The following is a 24350-nucleotide window of genomic DNA, read 5'->3' on the forward strand; positions in this document are numbered from 1 at the left end:
CAAAGATCCATATAGTCAAAGCTGTGGTTTTTCCAGTAGTCATGTACAGATGTGAGAACTGGCTCATAAAGAAGGCTGAGTGTTGAAGATAGACACTTTTAAATTGTGCTGGAGAAGACTCAAGAGTTCCTTACACTGAAAGGAGATCAATGAATCCTAAAAGAAATCAACCCTGAATATTCATGGTTTGCATTGATGCTGAAGCTCCAACAGTTTGGCCAACTGATGCTGGGAAACTTCAAGGGTAAGAGAAGGTGGTGACAGAGGATGAGATGGTTGGATGGCATCACTGACTCAATAGACATGCATTTGAGCAAACTCTGGGAAGTAGTGAAAGACAGGAAAGTCTGGAATCCTGTAGTCCATGAGGTCACAAAGAGTTGGACAGGACTTAGACTGCACAACAGCAACATTCTTTTCTGAGTATAGGTAATCACATCATTATCTATGGATAGAAGCTTGGGAGGACACATATTCATGTAAGACCCTAACAAAATGAATATCTTTTAGAGTTGTGATTTAATATATTTTAATTACCTATATGCAGTAACCCTAACACTACATTTTAGAGAAAATACAATCTTGACCCAATTATTTTAAGTGAATGCAACACTATGCTTTTAAGCATATTTATATTCATTTATTTTCTAATTCCTCATACCTTTTGATGAGTTTTATTTCAAGGAGAAGAGAAAAATAAAAGATATTTATTAAAAGATTCATTGAGCAAATAGATGTTCCTAAGACTTTTGTTGAAATAATTAATGTTCACTTTAGTTTCAACACAATAGAGAACAAACAGCATATGTATGTAACAACATATTGCATAAAAATACACATGAATTTCCTTGCTTGGTCAGCTGAGATGGCCTGGAAATTGTGAGATTCCAGTAATAAAGAGCACCTAGTGCCCAGATCTTAGATTGTTAATACCATTCTCCAATAAAAGGAACCTCAGAGAAATGGCTGATTTTAGGGTTGGGGAATGTACCAAATGAGTCGGGGCATCCCATAAGCCGTGCCAGAAAGTAGGAATGTATTTTAAAGCAAGCAGACATAAACTTCAAAGTTGGGATATATCCTTGTGACACAGAAGCCAGCCATTAAGCTCCCAATTTCCAAAGCTGGGAAAATTAGCAAAGGAACCTAAAATTAGTAGTACTGGGTTATAAGCTAAAGTACAAAATAAATAGCCATGGGTTCACATTGATATAACAAACGCTTAAATAAACAAATAAAAAACAAGTATTTCATGCAGGAAAATTTCAAATAATATGTGTACATATTCCTTTCTCTTTATGGGCTGTGCATAGTGACTTCCTTCCAAAGGGTACAGATGAAAAGAAACAAGCAGAGATAGTTTTATAGTGGAGATATTTGACAGATACTACCTCAGCTAAGGTGATTACTGTCAACATAAACAATCAACATGATAGTATGTACCCTTGATTCTGTATGATGAGAATGGCACTTTACCTCTATGATTTTCTTTTCCAGTCTGGTCATGAGAAAAACATCAGACTAATTTCCATTCAGGAATATTCTAGAGACTGTTTGACCACTACTTCAAAAACTGTCACAGTTGTCAAAAATTAGAAAATTCTGACAAAGTGTCACAACAAGAAGAAGCTAAACAGATGGGATAACTAAATGTCAAGTGGTATCCTGCATGGAAACAGAAAAAAAAGTCATTAGCTTAAAAATAAGAAAATTTAAATAGAACTTAGATGATTAAAAAAAAAAAAAAAACCAATATTTGTCCCTTAATTGTAATACGTGTATCACCCTAAAGTAAGGTAACAGTAATGGCAGAAATTGGGTGTGGAATATATAAGAACTCTATATCACTTTTGCAATTTTTATGCCAGTCTTAAATAGTATTAAAGCAAAAGTTTAAAGAAGAGCACATGGTACATATCTTTTATAAATGATAATGAGTTTAAGTCAAGTAAAATCCTTGGCCCTTTTCTGTAGCAGTATTTCTAAGTGCTGATCCAACTAGGGTCCTGGCTTAAGTTGAGATTATTTTCTTTGCTGTTCAGACACATTCGTGCTTCCTCCCTGCTAAATCCATAATTCTTTGCATATATGTCTATTAAAAACCTGTAACCTAATGATATTAGTTAGATTTTCTATCTCTTCTTGTTCACTTTACTACTTTAGGGACTTAATGAAATCTATACATCTTATGTCTGCAAGTTTTAGCATAGTGCCTAAGGTATGAGAAAACTGAAACATGTTCCATGCCTACAAACATATATAAATAAATGAACAAATACATACACAATGTCTTAAATTCAAATATACTTATGGAAATCGAAGATATTTTGTAATTCAGCAAAATGTATTAAATTGCTATTTGTTCAAACTCTCAGTCATGTCTGACTCTTTGTGACCCCATGGACAGCAGCACTCCAGGCCTCCCTGTCCTTCACCATCTCCCAGAGCCTGATCAACCTCATCTACATTGGACTGGTGATGCCATTCAACTTTCCATCCTCAGTCATCCCCTTCTCCTCCTGCCTTCAATCTTTTCCAGCATCAGGGTATTTTCTAATGAGTCAACCCTTTGCATCAGGTGGCCAAAGTATTGGAGCTTCAGCATCAGTCCTTCCAATAAATATTCAGGATTGATTTCCTTTAGGACTGACCAGTTTGACATCCCTGTAGTCCAAGGGACTCTTAAGAGTCTTCTCCGACACCACAGTTCAAAAGCATCAGTTCTTCAGTGCTCAGCCTTCTTTATGGTCCTACTCTCATATCCATACATGACTACTGGAAAAATCATAGCTTTGACCAGACGGACCTTTGTTGGCAAAGTAATGTCTCTGCATTTTAATATGCTGTCTAGGTTTGCCATTGCTTTTCTTCCAAGGAGCAAGCATCTTTCATGGCTGCAGTCACCATCTGCAGTGATTTTGGAGCCTAAGAAAATGAAGTCTGTCATTGTTTCCATTGTTTCCCCATGTATTTGCCTTGAAGTGATGGGACCGGATGCCATGATCCTAGTTTTCTAAACTTTGAGTTTTAAGCCAACTTTTCACTCTCCTCTTTCACTTTTGCCAAGAGACTCTTTAGTTGCTTTTTACTTTCTGCCATAAGGGTGATGTCATCTGCATATATGAGGTTATTGATATTTCTCCCAGAAACCTTGATTCCAACTTGAACTTCATCCTGCCCAGCATTTTGCATGATGTACTCTGCATGTAAGTTAAATAAGCAGGGTGATAATATAGTCTTGACGTAATCATTTCTTAATTTTGAACCAGTCTGCTTTTCCATATTCAGTTCTAACTATTGCTTCTTGACCTGCATACAGGTTCCACAGGAGCCAAGTGAGGTGGTCTGGTATTATCATTTTTTAAGAATTCTTCCAGTTTTTTGTGATCCACGGAGTCAAAGGCTTTAGCATGGTCAATGAAACAGAAGTAGGTATTTTTCTGGAATTCTCTTGCTTTTTCTATGATCCAACAGATGTCGACAATTTGATTGGTGGTTCTTCTGCCTTTTCTAAATCCAGCTTGGCCATCTGGAAATTCTTGATTCACATACCGTTGAAACCTAGCTTGAAGAATTTTGAGCATTACTTTGCTAGCATGTAGAAAAAGTGCAATTGTGCAGTAGATTGAATAATCTTTGACACTGCCTCCCTTTGGGATTGGAATGAAAACTGACCTTCTCCATTCCTCTGGTCACTGCTGAGTTTTCCAAGTTTGCTGGCACATTGAGTCCAAATTCCAAATTTCTATAGTGAGGCAGATTACATGGCTTCAAAGTACTAATAATCTTTAGCAGTAGAAGTATCTCTGTGATCTCTAATTTATGAATGTTTTTTATTGTCCCTTAGTGGCTTGGATGATAAAGAATCAGCCTTCAAATGCAGGAGACCCAGGTTCAGTCCCTGGGTTTGGAAGATCCCCTGGAGAAGGAAATTGCAACCCACCCCAGTATTCTTGCCTGGGAAATCCCATGGACAGAGAAGCCCAATGGGCTACAGTTCATGGGGTCTCAGAGTTGGACATGACCGAGAGACTAACACACTTTTCATCATTCATGGGTCAAACTCAATGCTAACCTTCGTTGCTATGCATAATTACATAGTTACTAAGAATGACATTGATGTATGTAAGATATTTTATTTTGGCAGAGTATCCTTTTATAATATGGCCACAAATGCCCTTTTAACTTCATCTGCAATTACTCCAATAAGCCCTGTAAAACTGATTTTTTCCTTGAAACTGCATTGTACCTCATAGAATACACATATACTATTGCCTGTTCCCGAAATAGTCTTTCCATTTTCCCAGTCTGGACGCTTCCTATTCACATTACAAGACTAATGTTGCATTGGTGTATGTGAAAAACAATACAAGCTTTGACATAAACATATGGTAGTTCTCAAGCATTTATACATTTGCTTCTGAGTGCAACTATACAAAGCCTAGTCTATCTTTTACGAGTCCAGACTTTGAGATGAAAGGGTTCAGAAAGCTCTAAGTTCTCTAAAAAGTATGTTGTAAAATAGTCACTATGACCAAGAAACCCTTAGGACTAAATTGCAAATTTCTCTTTCCTATTTACAGAAGAAACTCTTATCTGCATTCTTTGGGTTACAAATGGGCTGTTAAAAATATTGTGACCATTAATATAAATTTAAATCTTTAACTTTCTTATACTGATTTAAGAAAAATTCTTATTGAAACTAAATTTCCAAATGTCCAAGATTTCAGCTATCTTTATTTCATACAGTCCATTGACAATTTGTGTGTGTGTGGGGGGGGTGTGGGGACTAAGTTTGCATTGCACTTATCTCTGCTCTGGTTCATGTGGCAACATTTTTTTCTCCAGATCAGAATCCACTCTATTTTCTCCAATCTAGAAGTACATTCAAATAGAACATTTTTGCTTGAACTGAATGTGATCTTCAACATTTTTAATCTACAGTTTATCTATATATAAATTTGAAGAATGGGAACAAGACATAGAGTATGAGGAATCAGAAGTGAAATTAAAATCCCTTCAGTACACTGATACTTTTGGAAAGGTTTTTTGTCTGATGGTGATTTACATATTCTTTCCTGGGACAAATAGTTGCTATTCACTTGTTTTGATATTACATTTGACAGAAATGCTAAAATTGGTCTTGAGATTAACCATACCTTTAAAAATCCAGAGAGCTTCAGTCTGTCTCGTGTTAAAAAGCATGATAAAGCCATAATATTTTAAAGTTTCTCAGCATTATAAATAGTAAAAATAATAAAAGCATTCCCAAATATTACTTGTTATAATAATTAACAACCACATACACTCAAACGTTACCATTTGTAGCACTTATTTTGCATTTATTTGGATGCTATTCCTCACTTTAATAGGAGATTGTCAATTCTTTATAGTGAGGATCATACCTTGTTCATCATTACATACTTAACAACTAAATACTAATAAGAGAATAGTAACTGAGGTTAGGTTTTAAGTTTACTAAGCAGCTACTATGTTCAGTTATCCTTTAAAAGCCTATAAAGTAATTATGTTAACTCATCTTTTAAAGAGATTAAGCAATTTGTCCAACATCACACTACCAGAAAATAGAGAATCTCCTTTAAACCCAGAAATTTTTTATTGTATAGCTCATAATCTTAAACTTTATGCTATAACACAATTTCTTCATTCATTCAACAACTAGGAGGAAATTTTACTATATCTGTCAGATATTATAAGATACTGGGATGTATCAGTGAATGAGAAAATCTAGTCTATCACTGATCTTATATTACAGGAAACAGGATGAAAGAATTCAAACAATGAGTATATAAAAATATACATGGTCATATCATAATAGCATGAAAAGTTCATGACAGTATCTTTGAAAATATCAGTGGGACAATTTCCCTTAAATATAGACTAACATAACAAATAGGAAAAATGAAAATTCTTAAAAGATTGAAAACACTTAAGATGAATTTAAACTTTAAAATATAGCTACAAGAAAAGGACCAGGACAGTCTTATGTGGATGTAGACTTTTATCAGCTTTTAAATATTTTAAAGTGATATACATTTTTACTATCTTTAAAGGAACTGATATTCTCTACATTGTACAAGTAGTTTTAGAGATTAGAAAAGGAAAGAAAGCTTGCTGAGTATCTTATAGAGCTAAGAAAATATTTATTACAAAGCCCAGAAAGAAACTGTGAAATCAAAATTATCAGTTTCAGTTATGAAAAAGATGCCATGATTCTAAAGAAAATATTATTAATGAAGCCAGGAAAACACACATACACTGTGTGATGTTTATACACACTGCATGATCAATATAAAAACTATATATCTGGGGAACACATTATGACTAAGGAACTTTTGCTTTATATTACTCTATTAGCAGATTAAAGGAGAAAACAAATGTGGTTACTTCAACTATGGCAGAAAACTATTTTTTAAAATCTAGCAGATATATTTCTTTTAAAAATTCAACAGGGTGAAAATTCATGTTTAGAAAATTAGTAGAAAAATCTTCCATATGCTAATGAAAATATTAAAATACATAGACATTGTTATACTTTCTCATGAAACAGTAGAATTACTCCATTTGAAGTGGAAAAAAAAAAGAGAAGAAATTCATTATTTTACTAAGGAGCTGAGTCAGCGAAGCAGGAAATGAGTGAAAAAATAAAAGCATAATGACTGGAAATAGGCATAAATAAGCCTGGATACATTTTAGAGGACATGGCTGTCTACAGGGAAAGTAAAAGAAAATCACCAAACTATTCAAATAAGAAATGAAACATATTCTCAAACTACAAAGAGGAATAAAATCCAATTTTCAACAATACCATTTATAAAGTGAAAGAAATATTACATGGTATTACTTATATGTGGAATCTTAAAAATACAGTAAACTAGTGAATATAACAAAAGAGAAATAGACTCAAAGATACAGTGGACAAATTAGTGATTATAGGAGGAGAAGGGCAATATAGGGCTGGGGGGTGGGAGTTACAAACTTTTGGGTTTAAGACTAAAGGGTGTACTGTATGACATGGGGAATAAAACCAATATTTTGTAACAACTGTAAATGGAGAGTAACCTTTACATTGTACATTTTTTTAAAAAATCCACATCTTTAACATATAACTCCTTATCCTTTCAGCATATACTGAGCAAAGTGACTTCCTTCCAAACAGTATATAGTAGAAAGAGTTAAAAAGCCAGGGGTGGGGGGTGAGGGGGACAGCTTTGCAGTGGGGAAATTTGACAAACACTACCTCTAGCCAAGTGATCAAGGTCAACAGCAATAATGATAGTCATGTTGATAGTACATCCTTCAAACATGATGGATGAAAACAGCATTCAGATCTCTGTCTCCCTCTCTGAAATCCACAACTCTAGTTTCATTTTTAGAAAAACACAAATTCCAACTTAGAGATAACCTAAAAATATCTGACTAGTACTCTTCAAAACTTTTGAGATGATCAAAACAAGGAAAAGTCTGGGAAACTAATCAGAGAAGGACAAGAAGTTTTAAGGACTAAATGCAATGTGATATTAGTGATGGATGTTAGTGAAGACAAAATTCAAAAATGTGTGCAGCTTAGTTAATGACAATATATTAAGTATTGGTTAGTTAATCATGATAAATATACCATGCGTGCATGCTAAGTTGCTTCAGTCGTGTCCAACTCTTTGTGACACTGTGGACTTGGAGCCTGCCAGGCTTCTCTGTCCATGGGACAGGCAAGAATATTGGAGTGAGTAGCCATTCCCTTCTCCAGGGGATCTTCCCAAACTAGGAATTGAACCCACATCTTCTACAGTTCTTGCTTTGTAGGCAGATTATTTACCACTGAGCCACTGGGGGAAGCCCCACACATACCATAAATGCTGTAAGATAGTAATTATAGGGGAAACTGGGTTTGGGATATATGACAATTTTATTATCTTTCCCACCCTTCTTTACATCTGAAACTATTATAAAATGAGAAGCTTCTTTTAATACAAAAGAATACAATTTACTAAGGAACAAAACTAATAAATATGTTGATATTTTACTAAGATGACTAAAGAAAAAGAAGGTAAAGTAAGAATTAATAAGTATATGCATAGGAACACTAAAACTTGTAAACATAGATATTTTCCAAGTTAATCTGTTACATGCAAAATTACAATTACATTTTATTGAAAGAACTGGTAAATTTATCCTAAAGTTCCTATGGAAAAAATGAAACCAAGAACAGAGGTTGACCAAACAGAATAAACTGCTTCCAACATCCCCACAGCTATTTGGGGTTTGATATAAACAGTTTGTCAGAATGGCATTATGAAACGGGAAAGAAATTGTTTATTATTCAGTGCCTTGTTGGAGCTAATTGCCCATCCACACTGGAGGGCTAGCAAGGCAATCCAACCAGTCCATCCTAAAGGAAATCAGTCCTGGGAGTTCATTGGAAAGACTGATGTTGAAGCTGAAAACTCCAATATTTTGACCACCTGATGCGAAGAGCTGACTCGTTTGAAAAGACCTTGATGTTGGGAAGATGGAAGGCAGGAGGAGAAGGGGAAGACAGAGGATGAGATGGTTGGATGGCATCACTGACCCAATGGACGTGAGTTTGGGTAAACTCCAGGAGTTGGTGATGGACAGGGAGGCCTGGCGTTCTGCAGTCCATGGGGTCGCAAAGAGTCGGACATGACTGAGCGACAGAACTGAACACTGGAGGGTGCAGGGGATAGTACAAAAATAAAAGTATGCCTTCACATCACATCAAACTGAAATTAAGTTTCAGGTAAATTAATGCTCAAATGTAGCACCATGGATATAAAAATTGTAAAATAAATTTAAAGAAAATAAGAGAATTGCTTTGATCACTTTAGAAAATTCCAACACACAAAACAAGAAAATACTTTCGCCTGTAGTAAAAGGAAACATTGGAATGAAAACTAAAACTATCCACTCAGCTAGAATTTCGCAGATGTGCTCATATCGAGTTAGAAAAGAAAATATAGCAACCTTTCACAGAAATGACATTAGAGAGTGATGCTTTAAAGTTTTGGCTTGACTTTACGAATATTGAATTTTCTTACAAAATTGTTAAATATTGTCCCCATTTCAAATCCACTTTTCTGTATGATTGGCTTGGTGATAAGGAGGATATGAGTCTGCAAACTACGTTTTTTCTTTGCCAGTTGACTCCCTTTTCTACTAACAATACTAGGGTAGTGTGAGGCTAGAAGCCTGGAGAAGGAAGAAGAAACACATCACTTTCCTCTTTGCCTCCTTTTCTGCTTTCTCTTTCTGTTCTTGTCAGCATACATTGTGGAACATGAATTTTTTTTTTAATTTCCATTTTTTTCTCTCCACCCTTCTAGCAATAGTTTGTTCCAATTTTCAATTTGCCAACAATTGCAGAACCAGACTTGTAGGTGGTCCCGAGATGACAGCATCATCCAGCTGGAGCCCCTTCTGTGAAGTCTGGTTCCCTGGTCCCAGGGGGTCCCTTTCTCAACCTTTACACATCAGAAATTCTCACACTTCTCTTTGGTCATTGCTTCCCATTTTTTCAATGTGTGTGATATTTCTATGTTTCATTTTTGCCTTTTAAATTATTCTACATCTAGTCAATGGTTCTTATTTTTATTTATTTTTAATTTGGTCTTGCCACACTTGTGGAATCTTAGTTCCTCCACCAGGGATCAAACCCATGGCCCCAGCATAAGTGCAGAGCCTTAACCACTGGATTTCTAGGAAAGTCCCAGGTCAATAATTCTTTGTTAACTTATATATTAAATCATTATTGAATTATTAAAATAAAGAGTTGTTTTTCCTTTCTGCAGCTTTACTGACTGAAGAAAAATGTTGACATTTGCCTTGGTATTTTAAGAAAATTTTTCTTACACTAAAATTTTTTTTGTTGTTGTTATGTATTTCTAGAAAATTAAAACATAGGATGCCTGTTTCCATTTTTAACCCAGCAACCTAAAAACTGAACCAAATAACCAGGAGGACTTTCATATATTATATAAATAAACATCTATAATTATACTGAATATATTTGTCAACTGAAGGTATTGTCAAGAAGGAAGTTTATGGACCCAAAAATAGAGAAAATAGTTTAATTTGGTGCCAATGTGAGTTTGCCAATGTCTTGATTATCATGAGTAAGTTTGACTAATTATCACATAGCTGAATGTCTCTAATGTATTACCAACATATTATCTAGTGTATTTAAATTGGATGTTAGTTATTCTGAACTTTTGCAACTTGGATTTTTAAAAATCAATTTGTGAAAAGATAAGTGAAAGTGTTAGTCATTTAGTCTTGTCCGATTCTTTGTGACACCATGGACTGTAGCCTGCCAAGTTTGTCTGTTCATGCAATTCTCTTTTCCAGGCAAGAATACTGGTGTGGGTTGCCATTCTCTTCTCCAGGAGATTCTCTTTTCCAGGCAAGAATACTGGTGTGGGTTGCCATTCTCTTTTCCAGGGGATATCCCCAAACCAAGGATCGAACCTAGATCTGCTGCATTAAGGCAGATTGTTTACCATCTGAGCCACCAAGATATGATTTTTTTTTTAATTTTTTTATTAGTTGGAGGCTAATTACTTTACAATATTGTAGTGGTTTTTGTCATACATTGACATGAATCAGCCATGGATATACAAGATATGATTTTTTAAAATCATATAATTCAAAACAGTTTAAAGACCTCTTGTGAAATTATTGTATTGACTCCTGATTTTTCTGCATGGGTTGTGCTAATTAAATTTCCATCCTTCAAGCATATGTTATAATTTAGTGCAATGGCATATAAAATTTTATGTAAGAGTGTATGTTTGTAATACTCTCATAGGATCCACTGTACCACTGGAATTAAACTGATAATGCTGAAAAAGATGTTTACCTTCAAGATCCCTGTGGCCCTTTAAAAGATCAATCAACTTGGCACTTTTGAAAATTTAAATTAAATTGATGATGTCTCATTACACTCTCTTTGATGATTATGATTGCATGGAAGCAGAATATAAATCTTAAGGAAACTAGCTCTGAAAGGCTAACTGATAGAAAACATGATAGATGCAGAATGTAGATGCTGTGACTTTTGTTCACTACTGATAGAGTAGTTAATCATTTCAATTTTTTCTTTATTGAGATCTAAAGTATACCTTATGAACTAAAAAATATTAAAAATAAGATAAAAAGAAATTCAGTTGAATTTGAAATATAAAAATTGTACATTTACTTATGCTAACTTACTATTCAAATAGTAATTTCAGAATAAGTTCAAAAGTATTAACTTTTAGATAGTAAACTATAGGTGTATATCCACATTACTTATATACCAAAGTATAAATGATGATTTTAAAACAGTATTTTTTTTTTTACCATATTCACCATTTTTAACTGTGCAGTTCAAAGTTATTAAATGTATTAGTATTGTTGTATAACCATCACCGACATCCATCTCCAAAATTCTTTTTATCCTATAAAACTGAAACTCTATATCCGTAAACCAGTAAATCCCCATTTCTTTTTCCCCAGGGCCTGGCAAGTGCCATTATATTTGCTGTCTGCTTTAAATACTTCATGTAAGTAAACTCAGATAGGATTTGTCTTTTCATGACTGGCTTATTTTACTTAGTACAATGTCCTCAAGGTTCATTCATACTGGGTATAAATGTTAGAATTTCACTCATTGTTCAGGCTGAATAGTATCCCATTGTATGCATATACTGCATTTTGTAAAACTGTATTTTTTAAAACAAAAACAATTATCAACCAAAATTACAGCTTAAATAATTAATAATATATATATATATATATCACTGAATGATCATTTATTTCCCTTTAAAACTGTATGTACAGTTTGAAGGAGAAAAATTAAGCATTTTAATTATTGCAAAAGAATGTTTCTAAAGGTCGATATTCATTATTGATTTTAAAATGTTAGCTAATTCAAATTAGAATGATTTTTGTTTAAAGGTGTCAAATTCTTTCTGTGTATTAATCAGTATTAAAGGGATGGCAATGCTAGAATTTGAAGTCCTAGCAATGAAAAAAAATACCATAAGATTATGAAGTAAGATTGAATGCAGAATACAATCATTTGTATCTAGCATTTATTGTGCATATTCTGGCAATAACTAGATAAAACTGCATTTAAAATGGAATCATATTTAGAGCTGTAACAATAAACAATAATGCACTAATTTACTTTTAGATGAATTTATTTAAACTGGAGGATAATTATTTTACAACGCTGTGATGGTTTTTGCCATACATCAACATGAATTGGCCATGTGTCCCCCCACCCTGAAGCACCCTCCCACCTTCTCGTCACCCTATCCTTCTGCATTGTCCCACAGCCCCAGCTTTGGGTGCCCTGTTTCATGCAGGGAACTTGCTCTGGTCATCTGTTTTACATATGGTAATGCACATGTTTCAATGCTATTCTCTCAAATCATCCCACCCTCACCCTCTCCCACTGAGTCCAAAAGTCTGTTCTTTACGTCTGTGTCTCCTTTGCTGCCCTGCATGTAGGATCATCGTTACTGATTTTCTAAATTCCATATACATGTGTTAATATACAGTATTTGTGTTTCTCTTTCTGACTTACTTCGCCAGTATAATAGGCTCCAGTTTCATCCCCCTCATTAGAACTGACTCAAATGTGTTCCTTTTTATAGTTGAGTAATATTCCATTGTGCATATGTAACACAACCTCGTTACCATTCATCTGCTGATGGACAGTTGCTTCCATGTGCTAGCTATTGTAAACATTGGGGTACATGTGCCTCTTTCAATTCTGGTTTCCTTGGTGTGTATGCCAGCAATGGGATTGCTAGGTCATATGGCAATTCTATTCCCAGTTTTTTAAGGAGTCTTCACACTTTTCTCCACAATGGTTGTACCAGTTTGCATTCCCACCAACAGTGTAAGAGAGTTAATTTCCTTTTCTACATATCCTCTCTAGCATTTACTGTTTGTAGACTTTTTGATGATGGCCACTCAGATCAGCATGAGATTATACTTCATTGTGGTTTTGATTTGCATTTCTCTAATAATGAGTGATGTTGAGCATCTTTTCATGTGTTTATTAATGGCATTAATGTTAAACAGTTCATTAGGAAATAACCAGGAACAAATGAAGAAATATTTAATAATTTATTGATAAACATGAAAGACAAATGTGTTAGAGAAATGAAAATACTATACATACATTTAAAAATTTCATTAGAATCCTAATGGGCTCTTTATATTTTTGACAAAAAGCACTGGACAAGTGAGTGATTCCTATAGCATGCACAGACTCAGCACCCAGTTCCCTTAGCAAGATGCGCTTCTCTGGCACCAGGCTCCAAAAAGCACTCAGCAGCCAGCAGCTATCCCCAACACTTCCCTCTCCCCTACAGGCGATCTTGTATCCTATAGGCTATGTCTTGAGTGAGACATTTCCTTTGAACAGGATTCCCAGACACTCCAGAGCAGGCATTGGCCTACATGCCAAATAGAGCCATAAGGTGTTTTTGTAAATAAAGTTTTACTAGAACCTTGCTATTACCATTCCTCCAGTCAATTTTGGGAACTCTTGCATTCCTACTGAGGAACTTAATAATTGTGACAGAGACTGTTATGTTCCACAGAACCTAAAATATTTACTATATGGCCTTTACAGAAAAGTTTCCCAACCGTTGTCCCAGAAGATGGATTCTAGCAAGATCATAGGTCAGGTTTCCAAAAAATGTTCTGTTGGCCAACCTCCGTGAGGGAGGGCTTCATCCTCATGAGTCTAGATCAGACTCTAGGGTTGGTAACTGCTCTTTCTATATTCTCCAGAGTTCCATGTACCTTTTACTAGCCAATCCCTCATGACTCCAATTCCATGTTACAATTTATCATTCCTTATATTGAATCTTTCCTGTTCAGATAATCTATGTCTTTTTCTTCACTGGACTTTGGTATGCAATGAATGTTATTTTTCCTCTTTTATCTTTAATCTATGTGTCTTATCTAACATGCTTTTCCTATAGACAACATAGAGTTTATTTCTTTTCAAATTTTTTTTACAGTCTGTTCATCTGTTCCTTTTGAAAAAATTAATTTATTTTAATTGGAGGCTAATTACTTTATGATATTGTAGTGGTTTTTTGCCATACATTGACAAGAATCAGCCATGGGTGTACATGTGCTATCTGTGCCATTTAAGTGAGGTGTTTAGTCGTTTATTTTTAGTGAAAACTATAAGTTGGTTTGGATTTAGGTCTTTCTTGCTCTTTGCTTTCTCTTTTCTCCAAGTTCTTGTTTCTTTCTTGTTTTTCCTGTTTTTCTGTCTTCTTTTGGATTACTTGAAATTTTTTATGATTCCTTTTGCCTTATTAATGTTTAATGCAATAATTACTTAATATATATTGACCAATTTTCTAATTGTTTATGATAGGAAGAAATGTCTAGTTCCTATTACCACATCATGGTTAGAAGTTCAACCCAAAAATATTCTTTTACATTATATTATTTTCTGTATTTGCATAGAATTAGTTCAGCTTCATACAAAAGAATAAATGCTCAAAACAAGAAACAATGATAAATGAATGAATGACAGATTTATAAAAAAAAGTTGGAGACAAGGTTGCCTTAAAATTGATAAGAATATGTGAGGACCTAAGACCACAGATAAGGTTTGCATTAATGAAGGATCAGACTAATGTATCATTGTATTAATTGGAAATGGAATCCAAAATGAGATGACAGTATTTATGAGAACTTGATAGATGATAAAAACATCAGTCTATTAATGGTAAAAAAAAAAAAAGACTAGATTTTTGAGTAGACTAGACTAATCTACTAGAGAGTAGATTACTTATTGCTGGTATCAATGTTTATAGAAATTAAGTAAAATGAAATTAGACTTCTATCTCTAACTTAAGGATAAATTTAAAATGCCACAAAGGCTTACTTTCTTTAAAATTATAGAAAATCTTCAAAAAAATATAAGACCTAACATAAACTAGAAGCTGGATGAATTTTGCTAACTCTATTCGTTCAGATAGTCTGTGTTTTCTACTAGAACAATCCCTAAATCTTAGTGGCTTATAAAAAGCAAGACCTATATCTCATCATAGCTTGTCAGGCTCTCTGCCATATTTCACTACTCTGACACTGGAGCCAATGTAAAAATCACCAGCTAGCTCAAAAAACTCTCCTTGAAGTGGGACTTGCCTTTTCTGCTCACATTTCACTGGCCAAAGCAAGTACTGATACCTAACTCTAAAAAAAAAAAAAAAAAAGCAAAGTCCAAATATATATCAAGAAAGGAATTGGAAATATTTGTTCAATGCTTCTAATGAATATCTCAGACACAAACTTGGAATCCCCAAAATTATGAAAGAAAATAAATATATTTTTGATTAGAAATCACACACACACATATTTGTGTTATGACTCATAATCTTAACAAACTCAGTACACAAATAAAGGATATGAAAAAAGTATGAAAGGATAACTTATTATTATTACCTCTAATGTTTAAAAATAATAGGTACCCAAAGCAATCTACAGATTAAATGAAATCCTTATCAAATTACGTGATATTTTTCACAGAACTAGAACAAAGAATTTTATCATTTGTATAGGAACACAATAGACCTCGAATATCCAAAGCAATCTTCAAGAAAAACAGAGCTGGAGGAATCACATTCCCTGACTTCAAACTATACTACAAAGCTATAGTCATCAAGACAGCATGGCACTGGCACAAAAAGAGAAATATAGATCAATGGAGCAGGATATAAAACCCAGAGGTAAATCCATGCACCTATGGTGACCTATTCTATGGCAAAGGAGGCCATGGAGAAAAGATAGTTTCTTCAGTAAGTGTGCTGGGAAAACTGGGCAACTACATGTAAGAGAATGAAATTAGAGCTCTCCTTAACATCATACACAAAAAACAGATTCAAAATGGATTAAAGACCTAAGTGATAAGGCTGGACACTATAAAACTCTTGGAGGAAAACACAGGCAGAACACTATGACATAAATTGCAGCAAGGCCTTTTTCTGACCCACCTCTTAGGGTAATGAGAATAAAAACAAGCATGCAAAAAAACAAAATGGGAGCTACTTAAATGTAAAAGATTTTGCACAGCAAAGGAAACCATAAACAATATGAAAGACAGTTCTCAGAATGGGAGAGAATACTTGGAATAGGAACAATGGACAAGGGTTAATATCCAAAATATATAAACTATTCATGAAGCTCAACATAAAAAAAAAAAACAATTAAGAAATGGTTGGAAGACCTAAATAGACATTTCTCCAAAAATGATACACAGATGACTAAGAGGCACATGAAAAGATGCTCAGCTTCACTAATTATTAGAGAAATGCCCGTCAAAAGTACAATGAGGTGTCACCTCACACTGGTCATTAAAAAATCTACAAAAATGAATGCTGGAGAGGATGTGGAAAAAGGGAACTCCCTTAGGCTGTTAGTGGGAATGTGAATTGGTCCAGCCACTGTGGAGAACAGTGTGGAGATTTCCTCAAACTAAAGCTAGAACTATCACATGACCCAGCAATTCCACTCCTGGACATATCTAGAGAAAACCATAATTCCAAAAAAATACATGCACCTTAACATTTATTGCAGAACTATTTACAACAGCCAGGACATGGAAGCAACCTAAACATTCATTGACAGAGGAATGGATAAAGAATATGTGTCACAAATACACAATGGAATATTACTCACTCATAAGAAAGAATGAAATTGTGCAATTTGCAGAGATGTGGATGGACCCAGAGACTGTCATATGGAGTATGGTCTGAAAGAGAAAAACATGTATCACATATTAATGCATAATGTAGAATCTAGAAAAATTGGTACAGATAAACCTATTTGCAAAGCAGAAATAGAGCCACAGACGTAGAGAATGAATGTATGACACCAGGTGGGGAAAGGAAGAGGATGGGATGAATCGGAACATTGGGACTGATATATATACCCTATGATGTGTAAAATAGATAATGAATGAGAACCTACTCTATAGCACAGAGAACCCCACTCAATGCTCTGTGATGATCTAAATGGGAAGGAAAACCAAAAAAGAGGTGATACATGTATATGTATAGCTGATTCACTTTGCTATACGGCAGAAATTGACACAACATTGTAAAGCAGCTACACTGCAATAACAATTTTAAAAACTATGACAAAAAATACAAATGTTCACAGTCTCATTAAAATTAGACTAAAGGTGATAAACAGAATCTGCAGTGACCTAACACAAACATCCCATAAGTAAATGTAAATAAACCCAAATTTACCCTAATTAAGACAATGGATACTAAATCAATAAGGTGCATTATCCCATCTGGATAAGATAAATAAATGAAAAGAACTGCATCTGGTGGCAACATGAAGAAAAAATTTCTGACAGAGAGTGAAATATTACCTTATTAGGAAGTAACATCTATTAAAATTAAGTATAACATACTACATGTAAAGGAATGTTATTCCCAGAAACCTACTCCACAGAACTTAAAGCACTGATTAAGAAAGGCCTGTCACTATGAACTGAATTGTGTCTCTTCAAAATTTATGTTGAAGTTCTATTCTCAGTACCTTAGAATGTGGTTATATTTGGAGATACCTAGGACATTAATTGGATGGCATCACCAACCCAATGGACATGAGTTTGGGTAAACTCCGGGAGTTGGTGATGGACAGGGAGGCCTGGCGTGCTGTGATTCATGGGGTCGCAAAGAATTGGACATGACTGAGCAACTGAACTGAACTGAACTGAACTGGATATTAATGAACTTTATAGGGTAGTTAAGGTTAAGAGAGGTCTTAAAGGTGAACCACTATTCCAATATAGCTAGTATTTTTATAAGAAAGCACTTCCCTGGTAACTCAGATGGTAAAGAAACTGCCTGCAATGCAGGAGACCTGGGTTCGATCCCTGGGTTGGGAAGATCCCCTGGAGAAGCAAATGGCAACCTAGTCCAGTGTTCTTGCCTGGTGAACCTCATGGGCAGAGGACTGGGGGGCTATAGCCCATGGGGTCTCAAAAAGTCAGACAAAACTCAGTGACTAACACTCAATTTTTCACTATAGAAAAAGAAGACACACGGGAATTCCCACACAGAGGAAGCACCATGGAAGGACAGCAAGAAGGCAGCCATCTGTAAACCAGGGAGAGAGACCTCAGAAGAAACCAAGCACTCAAACACCTTGATCTTGGACTTTAACCTACAGAACTACAAATAATAAGTGTTTACTGTTTAAATCACTCAGTGTGTGTATTTTGTTATGGTAGCCTTAGCAGATAATCACAACCATGTACATTTATAAAGATTTTATTGTAGGAGTGTCCATATTTGTACAAAAAATGAAAAGAGAAAAAGAACCCACATGTACAAAGAAATAATTGAAAATATTGTGGTGTATTCATATCCAAAATATGATACAGACCTTACAAAGAATAATTATATATATAGACCAAATGACATGGTTAGAGTTAAATCAAGCATTTTTGAATGAGAAAATATAGATATAAAAAAGTTACTATAACCTGATCTGGTTGGGTTTTTGTAAGATTTTGTGAGAACAAACTATACATTAAAATAATATTCTATATAAATAATCCTGTTTTTTGTGTATATGTAATATAGTTTGTTTTTTACAATATAGTTTGATTCTTGTAAGCTTTTATAAAAATAAATTAAATTATATATATAGTATTAAAGTATAGTTTGTTTTTGAAAAAGCTTACAAAACTCAGACCATCATAGTAACTATTTTACATCTCTATATGTATTTAGTTGCTGGTTCTTCTGCGAAGTCTTTCTGTATTCCACAACTATGGTTCAGAATCTGTAATTATGTACACATCTCCATGGAATGACTCATACTAAATGAGTTGTGCAGTTTTCAAATGCACACTACAATAATGAGGGAAATTAAGAGCCTTAAATTTTTTTTCTGTGAATATTCTTCAAATTTGCTTTAAAAATACTGGTATGTTGTTGTTGTTCAGTCAGTCAGTCTTGTCGGACTCTTTGTGACCCCGTGGACCCCAGGGAGCCCACCAGGATTCCCTGTCCTTCACCATCTCCTGGACCTTGCTCAACTCATGTCCAATGAGTCAGTGATGCCATCCAACCATCTCATCCTCTGTCATCCCCTTCTCTTTCTGCATTCTGTCTTTCTCAGGATCAGGGTCTTTCCCACTGAGTCAGCCCTTTGCATCAGGTGGCCCAAGTGTTGGAGCTCCAGCTTCAGCATCAGTCCCTCCAGAGAATATTCAGGATTGTTTTCCTTTAAGATTGACTGGTTTGATCTCCTTGCAGTCCAAGGGACTCTGAAGAATCTTCTCCAACACCAGAGTTCAAAAGCATCGATTCTTCTGTGCTCAGCCTTCTTTATGGTCCAACTCTTACATCTATACATGTCTACTGGAAAAACCATAGCTTTGACTATATGGACATTTGTTGGCAAAATAATGTCTCTGCTTTTTAATATGCTGCCTAGGTTTGTCATAGCTTTTCTTCCAAGGTGCAAGTGTCTTTAATTTCATGGTTGCAGTAACCATCTGCAGTGATTTTTGAGCTCAAGAAAATTAAGTCTATCACCATTTCCTTTTTCTCTCCAACTATTTGCCATGAAGTGATGGGACCATATGCCATGATCTTTGCTTTTTTAGTGTTGAGTTTTAAGTCAGCTTTTTCACTCTCCTCTCACTTTCATCAAGAGTCTCTTTAGTTCCTCTTCACTTTCTGCCATAAGGCTTGTGTCATCTGCATCTCTGAGGTTATTGCTATTTCTCCCGGCAAACTTGATGGCAGCTTGTGCTTCCTCCAACCCAGCATTTCTTATGATGTGCTCTGCATAGAAGTTAAATAAGCAGGGTGACAACATTCAGCCTTGATGTACTCCTTTCCCAATTTGGAACCAGTTTGTTGTTCCATGTCCGGTTCTAACTGTTGCTTCTTGACCTGCATACAGATTTTGCAGGAGGCAAGTGAGGTGGTCTGGTAACCCCATCTCTTTAAGAATTTCCCACAGTTTGTTGTGATCCACACAGTTAAAGGCTTTAGTGTATTCAATGAAGCAGAAATAAATGTCTTTGTATAGCAACAGTTTATTATTCTTTGAACAGCAATAAAACCAGCAACTTTTAATTATTTGTTTTTGAGAGATTCAGAAGTCAGAGATCAAAACAGTTCAAACAACAGATCAAACAACAGATCAAAACAACAGTTGTCACAAATTTTTAAAGATACACTTTGATTAAACAAATTAAATAATACTTGAGAAGATAACTTTCCACTGTAGCTAGAAATCTATATCCTATTCTTATAGCAAAACAATTTATGATTTAGATAATGTAATATGAAATGTATTTTCTTATTGAACCATATAAATTTATGATGTTGGTAACAAACAAATAAGCACACTATCAGGAAAATAGTTAGCCTTTGCCTTAGAATATTCGAGTAAAGAAGGTGAAACCACTTTCAAATGAGGTAATTTAAACAAGAAAGAGAGACAGAGAAAGGCAGGAAGAGAGATGACAAATATTCTCTTCCCAAATTTTAATCTTCATGTAATAAAAAAAAAAAATCACAAAACTAAAGACAGATGACAGTACTAAGTGCGGTGATTTTTGACAATGTTTTTAACATCCATCATTTTTTCCCACTTTTGTTTTACAATTTCCATTGGCTACTTCTTTATCTCTTTATCTTTGCCTTTTTTCCATTTATTATCATTTGTTTCAAGAGTTTCATAACTGTTACATTTTACGGTGAGTGCTTTAAAATTTTCACATTATTCTAATATTTGTATCATCTCCATGTTTGCATCTATTGATTGTCTTTCATGTTGTTTGAGAGCCCCCTGATGCCTGGTATAAGTGATTTTCCACTGGAACATGGGCGTTTTGAGTTGTGTGGTGTAAAGACTCAGGATCATGTGCAAACCTCGTGTTTCAAGAGGCATTTGTGTCATTCTTGTGGGTGACGGGGATGTCCTCTGTTTACTGCCAGGGGGGGTGGGGATGTCCAGGCTCCCCTGTGACACTGGCTAGAGGAAGGGTGTGACTTGTTCCCAGAAGACAGTCTGGGCTCCACACCCTGCCTTCAGAGGTGTGGTGAAGCGTCTCAACAGACGGGCAGCGGGGGAAGTCTAAGCTCTGCACTCAGCTATGCTGGCAGAATCAGAACCAGCCACAGAATTTGTTTTGTGTATTCGTTTGGAGTGGCTATTGTCTAAAAGTTATTGTCCTAATAGATTATTTCTTTCCTGGATTTTTGATCAGAGACCAGACTTTGTTGGGGTCTTTTTTGTCCGACCTGTTACCATTTCCAGGTGTCCTCCTTCTCCCGTTCCCAGTCTGGATACACAAGAGAGATACAGCGCCTAAAAAACTCAGCACCAGCCCATTCTTCAGGTGTTGAGATCTCTTGCTAACTTGGCTTTGTCTCTCCACCTCTTAGATCCTTTTTACATCTGTTTACTATAAGAAATCTACAGGCTTTAGTTGTAATTAGTGAGAGAAGTAGGAAAATATATCTAGAAATTGGAATTATCCTGTTTTCAAAAGAAACGTCATTCTTTTTGAGAGGACATGTGAGAAAAACATTTTCAATCACACTCAGAAATTAGTGTTTATTTTTTCCCCCTGAGGATCTGCAATAGAAATATCCTTGGAAATTACACAGGAAGCTGTCCCCTCTCTGGAGTTGTCTTACTGCTGCTGATCTAGGACTGCTCACTGGTCTCTCCACTTTCATATTCCACCATCCAATCAGGGGTAGAAATGAGTAAGTTCCATCCAGGCTGCGACAGTCTAAGAGTGAAATCAGACAGCTGGCCAGTTTTGTTTATTTTTCTTTCCTGTGTGCCAAATCTAGCCCATTTGCTGCTAGCTTTCCTCTGTTTTAGGTTTCCCTTCAGTAGCCATCCTAAATCCTTCTATGGCCTGGCTTTCTCTGCAGTCTTATTGCATGTTCTCATGGCTGTGATAGAGGAAAATCTTGCCTACTCCATCCTTTCTTCTGCTCAATTAAATATACTTAACCTCTGTTTCTCTCTCAAGGGGCTCTTTTTGACAGCTAATTATCTAATTCAAACTGATAAGACACTGGGTTGTTAAATCTCTCAAGTCATATACTTTGATTTAACAAAGATTTTTCTGAAGGCTGTCATAACTCAAAGCAGTTTCTGAAACTGGAACATTGGGCACAGTGTTGGACCCATGGGGGTAATGAGGTTGTTGAAGAGATTGATTTTGTGCTTAAAGAGTCTGGTATCTCATAACTCACAACTTATATGTGGTGCTCGGCTGTGCTACAAGGAGTCTTGTCCACTGTCACATACTCGGTAAACAGAATGTTTCAGGGAAGGGGGTGGCAGTGTCAGTATCTTTGTCCCTCTATCTTGTATCTTGTCCATCTGTATATATTGGAAGTGCCTTGAGGCAAATAGAACTTTACCTCCAGCAAGCATTGTACACTCTTGCCTTTCATATTTTGATTGGCACAGAAGCTTATTTATGTTTCCATGAGGAACACTTCTAAAATTTTGATAGGGCAAAAGAGAATTTTTCTTTCTAATGACTATAGAGCCTATTGATGAAAGTGAAACAAGAGAGTGAATAGTTGGCTTAAAACTCAATATTCAAAAAACTAAGATCATGGCATCCAGTCCTATCACTTCATGGCAAATAGATGGGGAAACAATGGAAACTGAGAGACTTTTATTTTTGGGGGGCTCTGAAATCACTGCAGATGGTGACTGCAGCCATGAAATTAAAAGATGCTTGCTCCTTGGAAGAAAAGAAATGACTCACCTAGACAGCATATTGAAAAAGCAGAGACAAAAAAAAAAAAAAAAAAAGAAAAAGCAGAGACATTACTTTGCTGATAAAGGTCCATAGAGTCAAAGCTATGGTTTTTCCAATAGTCATGTATAGATGTGAGAGTTAGATTATAAAGAAAGCTGAGTGTCAAAGAACTGATGCTTTTGATCTGTGGTGTTGGAGAAGACTCTTGAGAGTCCCTTGGACTTCAAGGAGATCAAACCAGCCAATCCTAAAGGAAATCAGTCCTGAATATTCATTGAAAGGACTGATGTTGAAGTTGAAACTCCAATACTTTGGCCACCTGATGCAAAGAACTGACTCATTAGAACAGACCCAGATGCTGGGAAAGATTGAAGGCAGGAGGAGAAAGGTATGACAGAGGATGAGATGGTTGGATGGCATCACCAGCTAGATGGACATGAGTTTGAGCAAGTTCTGGGAGTTGGTGATGGACAGGGAGGCCTGGCATGCTGCAGTCCATGGGGTCACAAAGAGTCGGACACGACTGAATGACTGAACTGACTGATAGTTTATTCAAATCAGTACTACCGTCCACTCTCTTGGAGTTGATTTTGCTGGAAGAAACTATAAAGTCAAGTCTAGTAAAAACAACCAACTAACCAAAACACTCTTTTTAACAGAGACTTAAGATATGAAATGAATTCATCAAATCATGTTTTCCCCTATCCTCACTTGCTCATTAAATCAATAATTCCCTTTGATTTTTCTTATTTTTTTCATTTCTTCCTCTTTGTCCTTTTTTTTTTTCTGTCAAGTCTCCCTTACTCTCTCTTGCCTCTTTCTCCTCACTTTTACATTTGCTTTCTCCAAAAGAAGACTATCCTGGTTGTTGACCATTCTCCCGTATGCCTTATATTTACCTATGAGGGGAGTGTGAGCTATATGAGTCATGGACTTCAGATGATTCATGATTTAGCATCAGCATCCGTGCTCCATTTACTGCCCCATCCCTTCCAGAATCATGATTTTGGTTCTGCAAGCATCACTTAACTAAAAATAAATGGTGATTGACTCTTGCACTTAGAATACAATCTTAACCTGAATTCTCTTCCATCCAAGAGATGTATGTTGTAAACTCTACATCTAGTGAGGCAGGCAGATGCATTTCAAACTATTTCTGATGAGAAAACATAGACAATAAAAATCCTCACAAGAATTTTAACAGGTTTTTGGAAAGAAGTCATTATTGCCCATATTCTAGGACTGGACATTATTTTCTCCAATCCTTTATAATTGAACCTATAGCCAATAATTGTTAAAGGAAGACTGAATGAATCTTAGTCATTCTAATACTAACTGATACTTTGTATTGGGCTGCTAGTATGTCTAAGGAACTGTGTTAGGAAAAGTTACAGAGGTTCTAATCCAAACAACAAAATTCAGTTTAAGTACTGAGGAACTCGAGGTTCACATGAGTTAAAATTCTTGTCCATAAGCCACAACTGTTAGGGCAACACTTTGGGGGCCATGAAAG

The 24350-nt window shown here is 35.4% G+C and overlaps 1 long non-coding RNA gene across 1 annotated transcript; it reads left to right on the forward strand.

Moving 5' to 3' along the window:
* The first annotated feature begins 390 nt into the window (after positions 1–390).
* Positions 391–18281, forward strand: LOC110143772 (uncharacterized). The gene is made up of 3 exons (XR_002315683.2): positions 391–479; positions 11533–11579; positions 18106–18281. It is a non-coding gene; the product is annotated as an uncharacterized lncRNA (long non-coding RNA).
* Positions 18282–24350: the final 6069 nt, after the last annotated feature.

This window comes from Odocoileus virginianus, chromosome 11 (genome assembly GCF_023699985.2).
Source record: "Odocoileus virginianus isolate 20LAN1187 ecotype Illinois chromosome 11, Ovbor_1.2, whole genome shotgun sequence".
NCBI lineage: Eukaryota > Metazoa > Chordata > Mammalia > Artiodactyla > Cervidae > Odocoileus > Odocoileus virginianus.